The 23,417-nt window shown below is 43.9% G+C and overlaps 1 long non-coding RNA gene across 1 annotated transcript; it reads left to right on the forward strand.

Moving 5' to 3' along the window:
• The first annotated feature begins 654 nt into the window (after nucleotides 1–654).
• LOC116583918 lies at nucleotides 655–21,782 on the forward strand. Its single transcript, XR_004282968.1, has 4 exons — nucleotides 655–784; nucleotides 4,619–4,632; nucleotides 16,013–16,016; nucleotides 21,772–21,782. It is a non-coding gene; the product is annotated as an uncharacterized LOC116583918 (long non-coding RNA).
• Nucleotides 21,783–23,417: the final 1,635 nt, after the last annotated feature.

Below are 23,417 nucleotides of genomic sequence, written 5' to 3' on the forward strand. Positions count from 1 at the left end.
TCACTGCCAAAGAAGACCTGACCCATCTGAAGGCGTAGCAAGGTTGGAAGGGGCAGGCTGATCCCCTGGGATGTGGGACTTCGAACAAACAAACAGAAACACAGATTCCAAAGCCACAAGAAGTAAAGTTGGGTCTTTCCTGCTGAGCGGAAATGGAAATGAACTGAGCAGCCTCAAGTGTAAGAAATGGGAGTTGGCACAGGAAAATGAGCCCGTGTTCCGCCATGTTGTACGTGGAAATCAGGAAAGAACTGAGGAGGATTCGAAGAGGAGAGGAGGAAGGGGAGCAAGAATGAGAAAAGGGCAGTAGAGGACCCAGGAGGCAGGGAGGGAAGGGGTACCTGCAGTGCCTAAGGGCTGTCATGGTAAAGCTTTTTCCGGCGAGATAAACACAACACCAGGCAAAGTGGGTGCAAGGCAAGATTTATTAAAAACACTCTCCGGCGAAGTTTCAGGGCTCAGGAGCAGGGGAGCCAGGAAAGTTGCGCTGGAAGGAGGTGGGCACCCTCGGGCGAGGTTCCGCCACTCTGAAAAGCAGAGTGGCGGAAGTCGCGCCCAAGGCAGGGAGGAGGGGGCTTTTAAGGGGTCTTGGGGAAAGTTCAGGGGTCTTTTGGCAAGTTTCCCTTATTTGGATATCCCGCCGCTCATCGGGATCCCATTGGTCCACAGGAGCCCAGGGCGGGGGGTCTCAGATTCCTGCTTGGGCCTTTGTTCTCCTGTCCCAGCTCAGGTCCTGTGGCGGGAACTTTTACCATCTTTAGTAGCCCTTCCTGCCAGCCCAACAGTCATGGGCCAGGCAGGTGGCACTTAGCTTATTTTTCACATCGGAGACATTTGAACTGTTATTATATCAGTACCAGGATCATCATAAACTTGACCTCAATAGCCTTGCGCTGTCACTCTTGCCATTCTACAGATGGGAAAACAGAAGCTCAGAGCGGTTAAATGACTTGTGCAAGGTCTCTCCAACGGTAAGGAAAGAAATCTAGGTCTCAATGCCAAGAAGCATGTAAAAATAATTCACACCCAGTTCAAAACCCAAGGATGACCATTGCTGTCTGGGTTAGGTCACGTGCTCAGAATTGTCAGGAGCCGTAACTCAGAATCGCCCCCCCCAACCTTTCTCCCCCTCCTTGCGCATGCAAAGTCATTGCCTTTGTGTGTGCTGTGAGGTAGGCACTGCCACTGTGGGAGAAAGAAGGGAAAGGATCTTTCAGAGGATCAAGTTTAAAGAGGCCTAACTTTTGGAAAATCTCCAAATTTGGGTTTAGGAGAGTGCTTGGCTTCCAAAGAAAGGAAGGAGGGAGGAAGCCTACAAGGCATGGGATTTAAATTTTCACCCTTCCTAGTGTTGGTGAGGACCAAAGGGAGACACAGAAATACCACGGGATTGGCAAATACTGCCCTACTTTCAATTCAGCCCCAAGCAGGAAGGCTTAGTTTTGTCACGAGATAGCCTCTTGTTACACCCTAAGACCAGAACAAAACCTTTGGGAGGAGACTCCCATCTTGACAGCGTGATTTCCAAAGAAACCTTTTTAGTCTTATGACCGCTGTGTCTCCAATGTCACAATTGTGTAACCCACTGATGTTTAAAATGATCCTGGAGTCCATCATACAGGATTAGGAAGATAATGGACTTAGTTCGAGGACAAGGGGAGAGGGGAGAGAAGTCTCCTTGAAGAGCAAAATGAAGAAGAAAAGAAGCCTGGGTTGGAATTCAGGACCTGTGGACTGCAGTTGGGGCTCCTTCATGAGTCTGAAAGCCCCGAAGTTAACCTGCCCTGTGTACTCTGCTCTGCTTGCCTGGCGGGGCAGTGCTAGGTGACCCAGAAGAGAACATCCAGCTTCAAAGACCTCTGGGAACGTTCAGAGGCTTTTGAGGTGGTAGATCACTGAATGTAATTAGAGCTGTTTGGAGATGGGATGATGAGTCAGAAACCAATCTAAGGACTGTTTTATTACTCTTCATTTCCAATTCCTTGTTTGGGTTCTATGAAATGAAAGAGAAAGAGGAGTTGGGGGGGGGAACTATCAAAACGGACTCAGAAAAAGAGGAAAAGAACAAAGCCACAACAACAACAACAAAACCCCAACACAGATCTGTTCAACAAGTCAAATAACTAAGCTAGGCACTTGTCGTGCAGGAGAAGGGTCTTTCTGAATGTCGGTGTCTCACTGTGGAAAGGACACAGGTGGGTTTTACATCTAGAAGACCTACGATTCAGTCATGGCTTTATCACTAGTGACCTAAACAGCCTTGAGTCAAGCCTCTTACTGATGAAGATGTCATCATCTCCATCATAAAAGCTGTGACTGAAAAGATGAACGGTCATCTTTTTGAGCCTCAATATCCTCGAATAGAAAAGGAGTCTAGGGGCACCTGGTTGGTTCAGTCAGTAAAGCATGCAACTTCTGGTCTCAGGGCTATGAATCCAAGCTCCATGATTGGCATAGAGATTACTTAAAAATAAAATCTTAGGGATACCTGAGTGGCGCAGTCAGTTAAGTGTCCAGCTCCTGGTTTCAGCACAGGTCATGATCTCAAGGTCATCAGATTGAGCCCTGAGACGGGCTTCGCACTCAACACAGAGTCTGCTTGAGATTCTCTCTCCCTTTCCCTTTGCCGCTCCCACTCATCCTCTCTCTTGTTCTCTCTCTCTAAAATTTTTAAAAAAAAAAAAGTATTTTTTTAAAAGTATTTTTTGATAAAGGAGACTAATTTAAACAACAATAGTAATAGCTATCATTTATTGGGTGTTTGTGCCAGGAACTGAGCTGGGCTGTCTGTATTATGTCTCCAAATACACCCACTTTATACTGTATTAAAAAATTGGTATTGCTATCCCTGATTTATAGGCACGACATGGAGTCTAACCGAATCTAAGAGCAGAGCTGGGATTCCAACCCAGTTTGGTAAAACTCTGAAGCTTATTCTCTTCTCTACCTTCCCAAACTTCCCCAGAGGATAATAATATAGACCAACTAAGGTGATATTTAAAATATACTTTGCAAATGGCAATATACAAGTGTATATTTGTTATCAATAACATTTGTTATCAATATTTGTTATCAATTGTTATCTGCCTGCCTCTCTGCCTGCTTGTGATCTCTGTCAAATAAAGAAATAAAATCTTAAAAAAAATAGTAAAGCAGTAGTAATGACAACAGTAATGGTCAATTTTTACATGTTCACAGTCAAAGTGAGTATCCAAATAGAAATTTGTATAACCCTTTTTTTAAAAAGATTTTATTTCTTTATTTGACAGAAAGAGATCACAAGTAGGCAGAGAGAGAGAGGGGGAAGCAGGCTCCCTGCTGAGCAGACAGCCAGATGTGGGGCTCGATCCCAGGATCCTGGGATCATGAGCTGAGCCGAAGGCAGAGGCTTAACCCACTGAGCCACCCAGGTGCCCCGAAATTCATATAATTTTATTTGAATGTCTAATACAAAAGTAGTCTAAATGATGACTCTGGGCTAATCAGACCCTGGGACCATCCCTCTTCTGTTCTCATTGTGTCTAAGTTTCAGGGCTCAGAAAAACAGTTCGCTTGAGCAGAAATGTTGATATCTGAGAAACAGCGCAGAGAAGATTTAGAACACAGTGAAACCTCTTTGTGCTATACAGTTTTGTCACTGAAAGTGCCATCTGGTTCAAGCACACCAGAAAGTAACCACAGATTACCAACCGGTAAATTTTACCTTTTAAAAAACCAAGCAGAAGACTCCGTCATCTATCAGTGCAGTAATTCTGGATGGCAGTCCGAATATAATAGGGGGCAACCTGTCCCTGTGAGTCACCAAGGCCAACAAAGAATGCCTCTGGCCTTTTGAAACAGAGCACGTTAACTTGAGATCGAAACTTCTCGAAGAGGGACACAGCTCCTTTAAAAGAGGATGTGGGAAACCAGACAAATCAAGCAGGTGGCACGGTTGACCTGGGAGTCTCGGTCCCACTTGAGGTATCGATGCCTGAGGAACTCGCCTCCTTCTGACTAATTCCTTCTTCAGCTCCCTGAGAGAGTGCTGGAGCTTTTCAAAGCTTTTAGAGATGGATATAGAACATTAAACGTGAAAGGGACCCCACAACTCATCTGCTAAATGTTCTCATTCCACACGTGAGAAAACAAAAGCCCGGGGAGGTAGAGTCTGAAGGCTTCAAAGCTTACCCAGTGACACAGGAGAACGTGGGTCTCCTACTCCCCATACAGGGTGTTCTGGTCAGAAAATGCAGCCTCATCCCATACTTCACCCTTCAGTGCTCCCACGCTGATTTTTGACACATATAGCCTGGAACATCACTCGTATATGGGAAGATAAGAGTAGTATTCCTAAGAATTAAATAGTACTTTGTAGATGCCCAATTCTAAGCCCTTTTAACATAAGAATTCACGAATCCTTACAAGAACGCTGGGATACTATCAGTATCTCCATTTTACAGAGACTCAAGTTAAATGACTCGGCCAAGGTCACACAGCTGGTGAGTGGTAGAGCCAGGATTTCAACCCAGGTTAGCTGGCTCTAGGGTTCATGCTTTACTTCCATACAAAAATGTACAGAAATGGTTACTCGTTGCCTCTAGAGAAGGAGAAATGGAGGGCTATGGGGTCTAGAGAGGGGAGACTTTCTTTGTCCTGCAAACTTTCACAGACTGTGTACATTTTTGTCATATGCACATGTTACTTATTCAATAAACAAAAAAAATTAAAAGCTATTGTGGATGTCTATTTTAAATAGTTCTAAAACGGATAATGATGAAAGTTACAAAGTGTTGTGGGTGCATTTAACGCCACAGGATTATACATTTTAAAACGGTTAAAACGGTAAATTTTAGACTATGTATATTTTACTACCCAAATAGTTCCAAAAACCTTTTTGGCAATGGTAAGGAATACTGAGACAGTGTTTTCCAAGACTTCAAGCAGCATATTTGGGTCTGGAGCTTAAATATCTCAATATTGAAATTCAGGAAACATGTACTGTGCACCTAGTGTATATAAGGCTCTATGCGAGGAATGGCGGGTACACAAAAATGATATGGCCAAAGACTTATAAAAAGTGTTTAAGTCTCAGGGCACCTGGGTGGCTCAGTGGATTAAGCCTCTGCCTTCGGCTCAGGTCATGATCTCAGGGTCCTGGGATGGAGTCCTGTATCAGGCTCTCTGCTCAGCAGGGAGCCTGCTTCCCCCTCTCTCTCTGTCAAGTAAATAAAATCTTAAAAAAAAAAAAAAAAAAGAGAGAGAGAGAGAGAAGTCTTTAAGTCTCAAAGAACAAATGAAAGGCGGCTCGGGTGGGGAAGACACAGTCAAGAGGAGGAGCTGCTTTTTGGTGAACCATGATGCCAACACACCAAAGGGCACTTTGATATGACTTTTGTGAGGTTCCAAGGACACAGTCTGCCATGCATCCAGCATAGCAGCTGGCATACAGTATTAGTAGGAGTTTAATCAGTGCCAACTCTTAAATTATCGCTGTTACGTGACTCTCCTGAGACTTACTTTCCTCTTTTGTAAAGTCAGGAACGGAGGTGATCTCTCTGTCTGGTCAATGGGTACAGTGAGGCAAGGCGGGCCGTCATGACTGTTCTCACCAAACGAGAAGGCAGCAGCAGCCCTGGATGAGAATGGCTGAGCTCCATTCTGACACGACAGAACTATTTGAGCCCCTCTGTAACCGACCCTACCCACCCCTGCAACCCGGGGCCCCGGCCAGGTGTTGGAGCTGCCTTGTCTGGCTCTCACGGCTGGGGACCACATGCCCCACACAGCCAGGGTTAAAATTAAATGACATCATTCTTGGGACAGCTGGGTGGCTCAGTCGGTTAAGCGACTGCCTCTGGCTCAGGTCAGGTCCTGATGCCAGGGTCCTGGGATCGAGCACCACACGGGGCTCTTTGCCCAGCGGTGAGTCTGTGTCTCCCTCTCCAGAACTCTGTGATCTCTCTTGCTTTCACTCTTTTTCAAATAAATAAATAAAATCTTTTTTAAAAAATTAAAAAATTAAAGTAAATGCTAGAAGCTTAAATAACTTACATTGAAAATGCAATAGCAGGTACACAAAGCTTACAGTTTCCTAACTAGCTCATGACATTTTATATTATCTCTTTGTAAGGTTATTCACAGCCCCTGTGTTTGGAGGGTGGACAGAGCACACAGAGGAGTGCTCTCCCTCCTCCCTTCCTGGCTCCTCCTTCAACAATGTCAGTTGAAATCAGCCAAGGTGAGAGTGTTTACTCTATAGACATAGGGCAAACACTGCAAATCAGCCTTCAATTCGCCCCCAGGCCGCTTGTTAAACATTTCCGAGCCCACCACTGGCTCAGCCCATGTGCAACCTGGGTCTCTGGGGAGGACCCTCCTCTTGGTCTGAAAAGAGAAGAGAGCATAATTATCTCCTCATTGCCTGTCACGCAGGGGCCCCCAAAGAAACGGGCCATTAGACAGGGTCCTCTCCTCTGTGTCCTTAAACGAAATAAAATAAATAATTCTGAGTGCTTGGCGCAGGGCCGAAGACCTCTCGTGTTCGGTTCTTCATCCCGTCTGCAAGAGCTAATTACAGTGAGGGGGTGTGCAAAGCCGCGGTTCTTTGTGTTCCGAGGGAAATAAAGGCTTAGTCACCCCTGCGAGTATGAAGGCTCTGTACTTCTCCTCAGTGCAGTGAACACAAACCCCCAATCCGTTGGCATGTGACTTTTTCTTCTTCTAAATGAATCAGACTTTATGAATAGAAATTTAGTTTCCCTCCACCCTCTCTGGCTCAGCCAAGCCAATTAGCATATTTTCTGCTTTTCTAGTTGAATTGACTCACCCGTAGTTTTTGGAGCCTGTGGGTTTGCGTGTTCGGTTCTGAGAATCTCAGAGGGGGATGGAAGTCATGTTTGGCAAACTCACCGATTATGTAGCATAAATGGGATCATGTTTTTGTAGAGAGAAAATGAAACCCGCTGCTCAGGTAGAGAAGTGAGCCCTGGGTTTGGGAAGAGAATCCTTTCTCTTCAGGTTTCTGGAACAAAGCTAGAAGAGCCAACCTAGCTAAGGCTTCAGAGAGCTCTCTGTAGACCCAGGACCCTGTAGGGAGGGTTTGAGCTTCGTACCAGGCTGTGGTTGGACATAGTTTAGGACCTAAGGGGTCCAGCCTCAAGATCCCACAGGCAGACAGACGGTGCTCCCTGAATCACAGGTAATTCAAAATAAAATTTCTAATAACACAAAACTGAGGCAGAGGGCCGTGTTGTATCTTGGATAAGTGCATGGACTGTAGAGCCAGGAAGCTTGGGTTTGAATTCTGGCTTTCCCAATGGTTAGTTTTGTAACTCTGGACAAGTCACTGAAAATCTGTGTCTCAATCTCATCATCTGTAGGAAAGGACAATACTATCTACCCTCCTAGGGTTGGTATGAAGATTAAATGTATTAAAATTTGTAACATAGGGGCACATGGGTAGCTCAGTTGGTTAAATATCTGCCTTTGGCTCAGGTCATGATCTCAGGGTCCTGGGATCAAGGTCCTTGTTGGGCTCCCTGCTCAGCTCCCTGCTTCTTCTTCTCCCTCTGCCACTTCCCCAGCTTGTACTCTCTCTCTTTCTGTCAAAAAAACAAAAATAAAATCTTTTAAAAAAAATTTGTAACACGCTGAGAGAAGAGCCTGACACATAGTAAGTTTAGCCCTATTAATGTTAGCTAATATTTGAATGCTGACAAGCTTTCTAGTCGTTTTTGGATTGAAAATCTGTGCATAGGTTCATTGAAGCTGAACTATTATTTATTCTTTTTCCTATTTATTTATTTATTTCCTCGTACTCTAAACACAGGACCTAGCTCTGAGACACAAGGCAGGCGTCTTGCCATGGAGCTCCAGAAACCAAACATCAAACAGTCCCTACGGAGCTTGAACCTAGAATTCTGAGTACCTTCTGGTGGTTAAGAGCCAGGGTTTTAAAGTCAGACACAGAGAGTTCTCATGTTTGTTTACCTTTTCACTTCTAAAGAGTTGAAGACCTAGAGAAAAGTAGCAGTAAGAGTACGGAGAGTCCATGACTAGCCCTCCCCCCGCTTCCTGTGATGTTATCTTCCATGTCCATAGCACAACTATGAATGCGGTAGAGTTCACATAGACAGATACAAGCCTGTTAAGTAAACTATAAACCTTATTTGAATTTCATCAGTTTCCCACTAAACACGGGACCCAACACGGGCTGTTACACTGATTGTCCTTAGTCGCTGTGTCTTTTTGGTTTCCTCCAACCTACAATCATCGCTCAGTTTTTGTGTTTCTTTCCTGACCTTGACACAGTTGATGAATACCAGCTAATTATTTTATAGAATGCCTCACAGTTTGGGTTCGTCTGATATTTACTCATGATTAGACTAATCACTAATCCTTCTGGCAGGAGTAACAAAGAAGTGATGTGTCCTTGGTGTGTCCCTTCAGGGAGAACAACGGGACTGATACATCTTATTAGTGATGATGATATTAACCTTGATTCCTTCGTTAAGGCTTCTCCACTGTAAAGTTTATATGCCTGTTTTTCAGAATGGAAGGTATTATTAGAAAAAAAAAGGTATTATTTTTAACCTTAGAATAAAGGACGATTTTTTTTTGACATCCCAGAATCTGTTATAATGCTTTATGTTTGTGTTCTGCTCTATGAAAGATTTTATACATATTCCCCAACATCACAATGTACTGGATTATTTGAAGAGAGACAGAAAGACTTTAAAATACAGTTTGAGTAGTAACTCCTTGAAAAATGATTTTGGTTACTTCTATGCAGTGCTTATTCAAATAGGGTCCAAAAGCTTTAGCAGGGGTAGTAGACCAATAGAACATTAAAAATCGTAAACTTGGGCGCCTGGGTGGCTCAGTGGGTTAAGCCGCTGCCTTCAGCTCAGGTCATGATCCCAGGGTCCTGGGATCGAGTTCCGCATCGGGCTCTCTGCTCAGCAGGGAGCCTGCTTCCCTCTCTCTCTCTGCCTGCCTCTCCATCTACTTGTGATTTCTCTCTGTCAAATAAATAAATAAAATCTTAAAAAAAAAATCGTAAACTTAAGACAACATATATAAAAAATGTATACTGTAATGAACATATGAGATTAAAAAAAAATTAACAGCGAGGCCATGCTTTAGGTGTGTGCTACATGTATATGAAATGGTAATTCCTTGGGTGGAAAAAAAATTAAGATAATGGAAAGAGTTGAAAATCCAAAAAGCGGAAGAGTAATACTGTACATGCAAAATTTTGGAGCTTAATATTTTGGGTATATGAGGCAATATATAACCTCCCCCTTTTTTTTTTTTTTTTAAGATTTTATTTATTTATTTGACAGAGAGAAACCACAAGTAGACGGAGAGGCAGGCAGAGAGAGAGAGAGGGAAGCAGGCTCCCCGCTGAGCAGAGAGCCCGATGCGGGACTCGATCCCAGGACCCTGAGATCATGACCCGAGCCGAAGGCAGTGGCTTAACCCACTCAGCCACCCAGGCGCCCCTATAACCTCCCCTTTTAATACATAATCTAAGTCCATACCTTCTTCACACATGGTCTAATTCTTTTTCAGAATTCAATACTTGGTCCTGCCAGCTGACCACAGGATGCTTACTGGAGGGTTGTGTTTTCTTTGTTTTGTTTTGTTTGCTACCAGCACAGTATACTGGTAAATCAAAATAAAGCAACACATACTAATTATTGGAGTGAATAGTAGAAGAATGAAGTTATGGCATTTTAAACTATTTTTCTCTAATGAAGACTTTAAGGATAAAAAGAAAATAAATGTGTGATAACAGTAGCTGACACTAGGGTACTTGCAGTTATGCTAAGTGCTGTTCTCAGTACTGTGTATATGTTCATTAGTCTAATTTTCATAATATTATGGGACACTTCCATTTTATGGATGGGGAAACAGGCACAGAGAGACTAATGACTAAATGGCTTGACCAACTCACACAGCTACTAAGTGTAGAGCTGGAATTTGAACCAGGTCGTGTGGCTACTAATACTTGTAATTCATACATTTTTTTCTTTTAAATATATTATGAATCTAATATATATACATTTTGAATATACTACATATAAAGTGTTTTTTTAATATATACAAATCTGGTAACATATTTTCTGCCTTGTAAATACACTACACATCAGTATTTCTGGTATTTGTTTTTTTTTTTTCTCTTTTTACTCCTTTCAACGCCATTAAATGTCTAAACCACACAAGTCAGTCTTAGGTCATATATCCAGCCCTGGATTGTTTTCTAGTTTACTGATGGGCTGGAAAGTTCTAGGGAGGCAAGGATCAAGTCTTTGACATATAGCCAATTCCCCACAGAGCCTTAAGACAGAATTAATTTTTTTTTAAGATTTTATTTACCTTAGAACATGTGCAAGAGTGGGCTAGCTGTGGGGAGGGGCAGAGGGAGAGAGAGAGAGAATCTCGAGGAGATTTCAGGCCGAGCACAGAGCCTGAGGTGGGCCTCATCCCAAGACTGGGAGATCAGGACCCACACCAAAGTCAAGAGTCAGAGGCTTAACCGACTGAACCACCCAGCCGCCCAAGACAGAAGTAATCTTGAGTGTTAATAGTTATGACCACTTAATCTGTGTCTGGCAATATTCTAAGTATTTCATACTCATTATCTCACTCATTCCTCAGAACAGCCTCTGAGGCGCACGCTATTATCATCCTCACTTCACAGATGAAGAAACTGGATTTAAGTGACTGTCCCCAGCCAGCCAGCTAGTAGGAGGCAAAGGCAGGATTTCCACCAAGGTCTGTCCAGTCCCAGAGCTGCTGGCTCAACTCTTAGGATACGCTGTATGCCTGCTGTGCTAATTACATAGCAGACGTGGTAAACGCCCCGTGGCCCGTCAACTGATTGATGGCTCGTTCATTTGTTTATTCTCCTATTCTCAGTGAGGGAGGGAAGATGCAGAATGGGGGAGATGGGGAAAAGAGAGTTAATATACGGAAGTGGCCAAGAAAGTAACTGAACTGTGGGCTAGGGGCCAGGGAGAGCCTGACACTGGGGAGGGTGAGGGAGAAACAGAAAGGATATATTGGTGGGGGGGAGTGCCGAGACAGTGACAGCCTTGCTGATGCTATGCCTGGAAGCCACACGGGCATCACCTAGGGGCTGTGCTTCTCCGTGCATCATCCTGATGTGACTTGAGACCAGTAACTGCAGTTTCTGTCTCGCCTCCTTAACCTCCAGCAACCTTAGATTTTTTAAGTCTTGGAGTCTAAGTTTTGTTCATTCATCTATGAGGTGGCGGACTACGTTCTCAGTCCTGGGGATACAGAGTGAACAAAATAGATAAACGTTACTGCCTTCATGAAGTTTACACTTTAACCAAGGGGACATAAACAATAAATATGAAAAATAAGTAAGTTATATAATAGCTTTAAGGTGGCAAGTGCTGTGATTTAAAAACAAACAAACAAAAAAACCCAAAAAACAGAGTGGATGAAAATGAAACCAGGACGCCTGGGGGCTAGAGCATGAGTGGTCAGAATTGGCCTCTCCTGGGGCACCTGGGCTGCTCAGATGGTTAAGTATCTGCCTTCTGCTCAGGTCATGATCCTAGAGTCTTGAATCGAGTCCCGCATCAGGTTCCTTGTGCTTATCCCTCTCCCTCTGCCCACCACTCCTTCTGCTTGTGCGCTCTCTCTCTCTCTGTGTCAAATAAACAAATAAAATCTTTTGAAAAAAAGAATTGACCTCTCCTATAGGGGTGGCATTTGAACAAATATTTAAAGGAGACAGGGTTAAACTAAAGATAGTAATAAGAATGATAAGACCTGTAGTCCTAGGTTATAGGAATTAAGAATGAATGTTTTATAATAAAATTACTACTACTGAGAGGTTGAGTCCTTTTTTTTTTTTTTTTGAGGTTGAATATTTTTATAGAAGAAAGGTTACTTGTAGCTTTTCCATTCTTCCTTAAGAGGTCTGGGAGAGGGGTTCCTGGGTGGCTCAGTGGGTTAAAGCCTCTGCCTTCGGCTCAGGTCACGATCCCAGGATCCTGGGATCGAGTCCCGCATCGGGCTCTCTGCTCAGCATGGAGCCTGCTTCCTCCTCTCTCTGCCTGCCTCTCTGCCTACTTGTGATCTCTGTCAAATAAAAAAACAAAGTCTTAAAAAAAAAAAAAATAGAGGTCTGAGAGATGACAAAACATCTATAACTCCAAATTTTTTCTCAATTGTTTAAAAATACAATTGTCATCCCTAAGTGGTGGTAGCACACTTTGGAAACTTCCATTGGTTTCGTTAGTTCATACACCTGTCGTTCATGAGTTTGTGCATTAAATGGTTTGTACTCAGGACCATGTAACTAACCCACAAGATAATTAGTTTCACCACGAAATAGCACAGACTAGCTTTCTGTTCATGAATCAAATGAAGTAGAAAACTGGTAAATACCTGACCTGAGCCGAAGGCAGACGCTTAACTGACTAAGCCACCCAGGCGCACCGGGAGAGAGACACTCTTAAGGAGGCTCCGTGTGGGACTTGATCTCGGGACCATGAGATCATGATCTGAGCTGAAGTCAAGAGTCAGATGCTTACCTGACCGAGCCACTCAGGCACCCCCCCACCTTTTTTTTTTAAGTAGGCTCTATGTCCGAAGTGGGACTTGAACTCATCAGGCAAGATCAAGAGTTGCATGCTCTACCCACTGAGCCAGACAGGTGCCCCGACTTGTTTTTAATATTAAAACACATAAGGAAGTGGTGCTAAAACACCTTCTTAGACAAGGAACATAGAAAACCGAGTATGTTGCTCAATTCCTATTCTGATATAGTAACCGCTTAAATTCCTACCATGTGTTTCTATCGTGTGCTATTTTATGTGTATAAATCCACTTATTCACTCATCCAATAAATACTACTGGGCACTCACTTGCGCCAGGCATTGTTCTAGACTCTGGGAATATAGCGGGGAACAAGACAGACAAAATCCTTGAACTTCAGTGGATATATCTTAGGTCAGATGGAAATTGGTCCTATGAAGAGAAATCAAACCAGGCTAAAAGGGAGTGGAGAGTGTCTTTATATATGGGATACTGCTAATTCATTACAGTGTGATCAGATGTAGTCTAACAGGAGGACTGTGGATACAGCAGAAAGTAAGAACATGTTAAGTATTTGACTCGATAATTATTGTTTTATAGGAAACTGAAGGTCCAAGGATATTACTTTTATGTATGTGGTCAGTCACACAAGTAATAAGGCAGGGTGGGGGAGGGGACCCAAAACATGACTCCAAGTCTGCTGACCTCAAAATCCATGCCTTCCTTTTCCAAAATACCATTCAATTTATTCATCCTAACCAAAGAGTTACTCTTTAAAAGATTGGCAGAGCAGAAGACTACCAGGAATTAATTGGTGCTACTGTTAGTTCTATAATTTACTTTAGCCTTAGGCAAATTGCAGACACTTGCTCTTCTCCAGAGCCTGTAAAATGGGGTTCAGGCAATTAACAACTCAGAACAACTGTTATGAGAACTAATTAGCCAGTGCTTACAAAATGCTTTGAACACGCAACACTCAGAGTGCCTTCAGCCTGGCGTCACATTTTCCTCCCAGCTGAACTCCAGACACCCCCACCCTGTCCCCCCCACCTTTCACCTCTGATCCTTCTTAGATTTCCCTCCTTCAGCAAAACTGATCTCCTAACTCCTAAAACCCAAAGTCCAGGAGTCAGCTCTCGTTTCTTTTCCTTCGCTGCATACATTCCCACATCTGGTTCAGTCTACCTCCAGAACGCATCTTATACCCATCCACTTGCTTCCGCTTCAGGGCTGCTGGGCCGTTTCAACCCACCATCCCCTGTTGCATGGAGAATTGCAGTAACTGGTGAAGTGACCCCCTCCTTTCCCATCTTGTTCCTCTCCAGGGCATTTGCCACACAAAAGCCAAGAGTGACGTCGGAAAACAGAAAGACATATCATTTCCCTGTTTAAAAACTTTCAGTGGCTGCCTACTGCAGACAGGGTCAAATGTAGCCCCCTATCACAACTAGTATGACCAGCTTATCCTCTGTTACCCAAGACTTTCCTGCTTTTAGCACTGAAAGTCCCACATCCCAGGAAACTCCGTAGTGCTAGGTGAGAAGGGACAACTGGTCACCCTATCTATGGCCTGTCTGGCCACACTCCCATCAGGGCTCTTGCCTCATGGCCTCATCTCTTGCCACTGCCCCCTGAGTCACTACCCCCTTCACACAATGGCCTCCATTAGGTTACTCAGGCTTTGATGGTGGGACTTGCCCCTCCCTAGGCCTGGAATGCTCTTCCCATCACGCATTTTTCTCATGGTTTAAGGCTCAGCCAGAAAGGCCTCCCCTGATCCAAGTTAACTCAATGGCTCCTAGCTGCTATTCTCTTGGAGCATTCTTCTACTTCCTTCCCAGCACTCATCATGGGTTTGGATTCATTTTCCCCTGACCTGTTCACCATGTTTCCTACAATGAGAACACAAGACGGCAAGGACCTGTCTGTAGTGTTCTGTGCGGTAGCCCTCAGCACACGGCTCACGACAGGTACTCTGAAAATATTTGCTGAACCCAAATTTTAAGTCTGGAGCCTCGCCCCTGCCAAACAACAGGCGGACCTAGGCCCTGTCGGGACAGAGATTAAGATCTTACAAACACCAGAATATCTGGTTGACCCAGCTCCTTCCCAACCCCCAACTGGCCAGTGACTAAGACCTGACTGCAAAAGGACTCAAAGAGATTTTGGTTTCTTGGAGGCATAGAGAGGTGAAGGGATTAGCCCAAAGTTACATGTTCCTTTTACATTTAACCTAGGCAGGGGTAAAAACTGATATTTCCTCATTCTCTACCCATGGAATTCAAATTTCGAAGGATCGTAGGGCAGGAATAAACCACGAAACCACATTTGCTTTAGCCCTTTGCATCAAACTCTCATCATCCCCTTTGAAAAGACAAGACATCGGGGCACCTGGGTGGCTCAGTGGGTTAAGCTTCTGCCTTCAGCTCAGGTCAAGATCTCAGGGTCCTGGGATGGAGCCCCACATCGGGCTGTCTGCTCAGCAGGGAGCCTACTTCCCCCCTCCCCCTCTGTCTGCCTCTCTGACTACTTGTGATCTCTCTGTCTGTCAAATAAATAAATAAAATATTAAAAAAAAAAAAAGACAAGACATTGGAAGCCAAGGGAAATAAGTGACTTTTCCAAGGTCACATGACTATTGAAAAGCATGTAAGGATTTCATTCTTAGACCACTTTATCTCTGGTTTTTGTTTATTTATTAAAATTTTATTTTTAAGTGCTCTCTATACCTAACTGTGGTGTCTAAATGGGGTGTCTCTCGGGGCACCTGGGTGGCTAAGAAGGTTAAGCATCCAATTACTGATTTGGGCCCAGGTCACGATCTCAGGGTTGTGAGATCAAGCCCTTCTTCGGGCTATATGCTGGCAAGGAGCCTGCTTAAGATTCTCTCTCTCCCAAGGGGAACCCTCCTACACTGTTGGTGGGAATGCAAGCTGGTGCAACCACTCTGGAAAACAGCATGGAGGTTCCTCAAAAAACTGAAAATAGAGCTACCCTATGACCCAGCTATTGCACTACTGGGTATATACCCTAAAGATACAAATGTGGTGCTCCGAAGGGGCACACACACCTGAATGTTTATAGCAGCAATGTCTACAATAGCCAAACTATGGAAAGAACCTAGATGTCCATCAACAGATGGATGGATAAAGAAGAAGTGGTATATATACACAATGGAATACTATGCAGCCATCAAAAGAAATGAAATCTTGCCATTTGCGATGACGTGGATGGAATTAGAAGGTATTATGCTTAGTGAAATAAGTCAGTCGGAGAAAGACAACTATCATATGATCTCCCTGATATGAGGAAGTAGAGATGCAACATGGGGCGTTTGGAGGGTAGGAAAAGAAAAAATGAAAGAAGATGGGATGGGGAGGGAGACAAACCATAAAAGACCCAATCTCAAAAAACAGACTGAGGGTTGCTGGGGGTCGGGGGGTCAGGAGAGGGTGGTGGGCATATGGACATTGGGGAGTGTATGTGCTATGGTGAGTGCTATGAACTGTATAGATCTGGCGATTCACAGACCTGTACCCCTGGGGATAAAAATACATTATATGTTTATAAAAAAATTTAAAAATTAATAAAAAAAAAAAGAGTCTCTCTCTCCCTCTTTCACTCTGCCTCTCCCCCTCCTCTAAATAAATAAATAGTGTGTCCCATCAATTGGATGGGGGTCCCCAAATGTGGGGACCTGGTGGAAGCCGGTAGCATGGGAGGTGAAAGAACTCACTTGAGGCAGAACAAAGGAGACCAAATTTCAATGAATACACAATGAATACACCGCAAAGAGGTGAGAGGCTGTCTGCCATGAGACAATGAGTGGGGGCTAGCTTTAAAAGGGGAATGTGGGGGCCTGGGTGGCTCAGTGGGTTAAGCCTCTGCCTTCAACTCGGCATGATCCTGGGATCGAGTCCCGAATTGGGATCCCTGCTCAGCAGGGAGTCTACTTGTCCTTCTCCCTCTGCCCCTCACCCAGCTAGTGCTCTCGCACTCTCTCTCTGTCAAATAAATACATAAAATCTTTTTTTTAAAGATTTGTATTTATTTATTAGACAGACAGTGATCACAAGTAGGCAGAGAGGCAGACAGAGAGAGGAAGGAAAGCAGGCTCCCTGATGAGCAGAGATCCCGATGCGGGGCTCGATCCCAGGACCCTGGGATCACGACCTGAGCCGAAAGCAGAGGCTTTAACCCACTGAGCCACCCAGGTGCCCCCAAAAAATCTCTAAAAAAAAAAAAAAATAAGGGGAAAATAAGGAGGTACGGTGACGAATGGTAACCGCGTCTTGTTGTAAGTAGCCCGTTCGTTACTCAGGGCCTGTGGATATTTTGAAGTGGGTCTCCCCATGGGCTGGCCTGTCTGGGTTCCATCAGTGGTGGAAGCACCTAAGCGCCCTTTCTCCACTCCATTGCTGTTTACCTAAAAGTGGCTTCTACACAAATGTGGCGCTTGAACTCACAACCCCAAGATCAAGAGTCACACGCTCTATAGACCAAGCCAGCCAGGTGCCCCTCTGTCTCTAGTTTTTAATCTTTTTTTCTTTTATTCTGGTCTTTGTATAACTCTACAGTCAAGGATGTTTTCCACACCGAAGAGGTTAGCAAATTCTATCAAAAAAGAGAAAAGAAAAAGGGATGTGGGAATATTTCAGGAGTGACAAAGTATTTAAACAGATGCGATGCTCTCATTCCCAATTCATTAATTCATCCAACAAATATTTGAGCCCCCTGCTATGTACCATGAATTGTGCGGAACATTGGGGATACAACAAAGAGTAAAATAAAAGCTCTCTGGCCTTCTGGAGCCTACATTCTAGTGTGGAAGACAGGTTACAGCAAACAAACGAGTATATTTTCTGTGTTCAGTCTAACAGGTAATATAAGTCCCTTAAAGAAGAACAAAGCTGGCTGAGAAGTGGGGGGGGTGGGGAACAGCTGTGTTAAAGATGTTCGGGGAAAGACACTCGGGTCAGATGCCATTGAGCAGATCTGAGGGACTTCAGGGCAGGGCCTGGAGGAAGAATGTTCTACGCCCGGGGGGGGGGGGGGGGGGGGGGGGGGACAGGGGGTCGGGCAGAACAGAAGTGCAATGGCCCTGGGGCAGTGTAGGGCATGGCACCTTTGACAGAATGCCTACAGGCCCTGTGGTTGGAGCCGAGTGAGCCGGAAAGAGGAAGGAAAGGTCACCCAGGGAGCTGGGACCCGATCCTCAGGGTAACAGCTCTTTAATATGCCTCCTTTATAAACGGACGTGTCTTTATGAAGCTGATATTTACAAAGCCAGAACTTGGAGAGAAAGGTTTTACTGAAGGCGTTGTCAGTGTGTGTTTCAAAATGCTAACAAGTGGCTCACAAGATTTGCTTTTTCTTCCCCTAACTGCTTCTTGCTGTCAGCATGTTAATCTGACGAAATCCACTGGGCCTCAGATGTTGGGGAGTCAGTCACCTAGTGCTTGGGGCTGAAACGGGAGACCCATTAGTAGATCTCAAGCAAGCAGGTGTGGGGGGCACTCCCTCGGATCAAGATCGTCGTAGAAACCCAAGCAATTGTTCTGCCAGCGTTTCAGGTTGGTTTCTAAAAATAAGAGTCTGACTCATCCTTTCCTCAGGCGGAGAGAGCTTTATTCCTTCCTCCCCGAGGCTCCTGGCTGGGGAACTCATTTCTTAGCAGTTGAGTGGGCCAGTTGTCACAGGTGGTGTGGCCATCAGGGAGACAAGCCCACTGGGTCTGAAGTCAGACCTGGGTCAAAGTCTGCCCTCACTGCGTTCGAGAGAGATCGTTTTAACCAATTGGCTTAACTTCTTTGAGTTGCAGTCCTCCTGTGAAAGGAGTGCTGTCTTCTTTTTTCTACGGCTGTGTAACAAATTAGCATACATCTCAGGGATGGGAACACCCCCCGTTTATTACCTCACAGTGATGCAGGTCAGAAGTCCCGGATGGCGTAACTGGGTCAGAGTTTCAGGGGCTGACATGAGGTATTTGGGCCGTGTTCTCGCCCAGAGCGCAGGGTCCTCTTTGAAGTGCATTCCGGTTCTGGGCAGAATTTGGTTCCTTGCAGGTAGTCACAAGACTGTGGTCCCTGTTTCCTTGCTGGGGGGTGGGGGGGATTCCTCCCAGCTCTTTCAAACTACCCACATTCCCCTTCCCGTGACCCTTCCATCTTCAGACCAGGACCTACACACGTGGAGTATCTGGGACTTCTGCTCTCAGCCATTTGAGGGTTATCTGCCTTTCAGGGCTCACGTGTTTAGATCAGACCCACCCAGATAATCTCCATTTTTTAAGGTCACCTAGGCCATATAGCATACTATAATCACCAGAATGAAAGCTCAGCATATTCACAGGTGCCAAGGATGAGGGCAAGACACCTTTGGGGGCCATCTTAAAACTTTTGCACACAACAAATGCCTTTCTCAGAAAATTCCTTGAGAATTAGAAAGAATGTGTATGTGTAAAATAGTAGACAGGCAATATTGCCACTGTGACATGTAAGGGACCCTTTGGAGGAAGGGGCAGATAAGTTTCTCAACTACTGAGTGAATCAAGTGTAAGACTCTAAACTCTCTGTGGTAAATATCTATCATTATCTTTCTTATATATTTTTTGAAGATTTTATTTATTTATTAGAGAGAGAGAGCAAGCAGGGGGAGCAACAGGCAGAGGGAGAAGCAGGTTCCCCACTGAGCAAGGAGCCCAATGTGGGACTCGATCCCAGGACCCTGGGATCATGACCTGAACCGAAGGCAGATGCTTAACCCCCTGAGCCACCCAGGCATCTCTTTCTCCTATTTGTAAATGTGAAAACAGTATTTTGAACACAATAAGTGATCTCTGGTTTTGTTCTTGCTGTTGTTGGTTTTTGTTTTGTTTTGTTTTGTTTTTAAGAAAGAACACACATGCTGGGGGGAGGTTGTTGGCGAGGGACAGTGGGAGAGAGAGAGAGAGAGAGAGAGAATCTTAAGCAGTCTCCATGCTCGGGGCAGAGCCTGACCCAGGACGTGGGGCTCGATCTCACAACCCAGAGATCATGACCTGAGCTGAAACAGAGTTGAATACTTACTCGACCAAGTAACCCAGGTGCCCCCAAGAGATCTCTGTTTTAATTGGAGCATTGATTTGATGACTTGATTTGGAAATTCTCTTTGACCTAATTTAACATAAAGATTGAGTTCTTCCTTTTTCTCTGGAGTTCGTTATACCTCTTTGCCCTATCACGCATTTTGGCAAAGCTGTTCCTTCCTCTTCCTTCTCATGTACTTTGGTGAGTTCATCACTATAGGACTTTAAGCTCAGGCTTTTATAATATGAATACCCAGGTGAATTCTGGGAATTGGTAGAAGTTCTGTCACCTTAGAATGGGGGGGGGAAGGAATGGCCTCTACATGTTACATCCACAATGAATTCATTTCAGATACAACTATTTTGGTTGACTGTATTAAAGAGATCAAGGTCAAGGTTTTCACATTCATGACATCACATAGTTTTCACACCGTGACATCATGATGCGCAACACAGCATCTATAAAAAGCATAAATCTTAGAACTGCACTGCTGGGGTTCAAATCCTGTCTCCAGCACTTGCTCTCTGGGTGGCCTTGGACAAGTTACTTAATTTCCCTGTGCTTAGTTTTCTCATCTCTAGAGCATCTACTTCATAGGGTTGTTGTGAGGATTGAATTAAATATTTATAAAGTGCCCACAACAAGGCCTGGTGGGGAGAAGTACTATATTAAGTGTTTGTTAAGCAAATACATTTGCCCCATATCCCACTTTGATCAGAGCTGCTAAGAAGCAGCAAAAGTGATTCCCTTAAAGGCTTCTTTCTTCTTCCTTGGCCTAACCTACTCACTTGTAAGACTTGCATGGACTTCTCAAATTGTGTTTTGTTTATTTATTTACTGAATTAGCAAAAGTTGCATGTCCTACACAACTTAAAAGGGTTCAAAAAGATAAACCTGAATACTATAGTATAAATACTTATTTGATAATATATCATATAGACATTTTTCACAGATTTCTTTTAAGGAATACTTTTTTAAAGATTTCATTTATTTGAGAGAGAGAGAGAAAGAGAGAGCATGAGAAGGTGGAGGGTCAGAGGGAGAAGCAGACTCCCTGCTGAGCAGGGAGCCTGATACGGCACTGGACACACTTTTTTTTTTTTGGTATATACTTTTTAGCCAAACAATTCCACTTCTAGAAATTTATCCTACAGATATCCTCATAGACGTGCAAAATGACATGTACAGAGGTATTAATCACAATATTATTTATAATAGGAAAGTCTGAAGATGAAATGTTCATCAAGAGAGGACTGGTTGAGGGACATCTGGGTGGCTCAGTGGGTTAAAGCCTCTGCCTTCAACTCAGGTCATGATCCCAGGGTCCTAGGATCAAGCCCCACATCGGGGTCTCAGCTCAGTAGGGAGACTGCTTCCCTCTCTCTCTGCCTGCCTCTCTGCCTACTTGTGATCTCTCTCTGTTAAATAAATAAATAAAATCTTAAAAAAAAGAGAGAGAGAGAACTGAATAAATACGGTGTACCCACCCAGTGGAACATGCTAAAGCCATCACAAAGAATGGGGCAGCTCTCTTTGTGCTAATACGGAAGGATCTCCAAGAGACATTGCTGAGTGGCCAGGTTCTGAAAAGATTACAATACCATCATCTATGTTAAAAACATATCTGTGGGACACCTGGGTGGCTCAGTTGGTTAAACGACTGCCTTCAGCTCAGGTCATGATCCTGGAGTCCCAGGATCCAGTGCCGCATCAGGGTCATTCACATTTACTAGCAAAGATAGGAGCAGAAATAAATAGGGATGGTCTTATTCATGGTAGCGCAGATAAATGGGCCTCTGGAAACCAGGCTTCTTGAAGTCCAAGGCTAAATCTGGCAGGGGTAGCCAGTGTCAATACAGGACACCTCTGGGACGAACTCATTTCCTGCTGAGAAGCCCCATGTGTCTGTGCCCAAGACAGGCCAGTGGCTGTCAATACAGGAAGCCAATACAAGCTCTTCCTTGGACTAATGCTCAAAGCTACTCAATCCTGGCAATATTATACTGTATGATATTATCCATGTGATAATTAACAGTATACAATACTGTAAAGATGGTTTTATATACCTGAATAGGAACAATTTTGTTTATTTTAGGAAGGGAAACAACAAGCCTAGATGAAACTTTGTCTTTTTTTTTTTAAGTCATCATGTTTGAATTAAAGATCTTAGGAGACACTTGGGTGGCTCAGTCAGTTAAGCGTCTGCCTTTGGCTCAGGTCATGATCCCAGGGTCCTGAGATCAAGCCCCACATAGGGTTCCCTGCTCAGTGGGCACTTGCTTCTCCCTCTTCTTCTGCCTGTTGCTCCCCCCGCTTGTGCTTGCTCTCTCTCTCTCTCTCTGTCAAATCAATCCATCAGTCAATCAATCAGTCTTTTTAAAAAAGTCTTACATTTTGGAGTTATGTATAGCTATACTTTAGATCTTTTGGTACATCAGTCTTGTCGGATGAGGACCTAGCAGTTTTTAGAAAATTTGTCTTTAAGCTGAGAGTTCATATATTTGTTTTGAATCTTAGTCCAAGTTGCTAGATATTTACATCTGAAAGTTATTTCTTTCTTTTCTTTTATTTGCCAGTCAAAATGCATTGATATTAACCAGGAGTTTCCGATAAAGAGGAAAGTTGATCTAGAACTTTCGGATAATATAATGGGCCTCTTTGTGAGGTAATGGTGATGAAATCTAAAAGATGGGTGGGCATGGATTTAAGGCAGAAAGTCACTGGTACCTGCCCAAAGTCTGGTGATCTAACCAGAGCAAATGCATGGGCTCAGGGGAAGTTTCGGGTGGCTCGTCTCTCAGACGTATTCGTAACAACTGACCATCCAGGGTTTGCGTTGAGTGGAGGAGTCAGACAAGCCATTGTGGGGGGCTGTTCAATCTATTTGAAATGGTCTGTGCACCAGCTGAGCACTTCCAGTGAGGGTCTGCGTATTCTGGAAGCTTATTCTGACACACTTACTTTCTAACGCAGTTCTAGAGTGTGGTGGTAGAAGTAGCTTCTACTCCGAAAGCAGAAAGACTTTACCTTCCTATAGACAAGGATCACTGGGATGTTTGTTGGCAATGTCTGTTTTGCAGCTAACAAAGGTAAATACTTCAAAGAAAGAGCAGACATCCTTTTTTTTTAATTAATAAACTTTTTTTTAAATCATGTGATATTAGTCACTGTACAGTACATCATTAGTTTCTGATGTAGAGTTCCATGAGTCATTACGTATAAGAGCAGACATTCTTACAGAATAAAACTTGAGAGTCACTAGTGGCTAGATGGGAAGATTTCAAGTTGATCATTTCTCTTGAGATTGTAGTTTTCAATGATTATAACTATGACAAATTGTGATCAACCTATTTAAAAGGAGTACCCTGGACTCCTTCAAAAGAACAGCTTAAATGAGGGTCTCCGATGGTCCTCATGCAACATGTGGTACATTTTCACCAATACATCTATTTAAACAACATAAAAATCTCAGGATTATTTGAAACTTTAAGATAAATTATGCCTTATCACTAAAAGTACATAGAGTCAATAATAATTTTAGAATATGGTATTAACAGCTACATGCCTTGCCCAACCTTCGCCCCTACCCATACACTGCCCTCTGTTTGACCCACATGAGTCAGAGAAAAAAATACTGTCTGAATTCAGGAGCATTATTAACCAGCCATAGAAACCATCCTGTAGAGCTGTTAATCCTCAGTCTCACCAAATTGCTGACTCCTTATATTGCATGCTCTTAAGGCATACTGTTTTTCAAGTGTATTTTGAAGATGAATTTCCTTTATCTCT

The sequence above is a fragment of the Mustela erminea genome, chromosome 2, assembly GCF_009829155.1.
Source record: "Mustela erminea isolate mMusErm1 chromosome 2, mMusErm1.Pri, whole genome shotgun sequence".
NCBI lineage: Eukaryota > Metazoa > Chordata > Mammalia > Carnivora > Mustelidae > Mustela > Mustela erminea.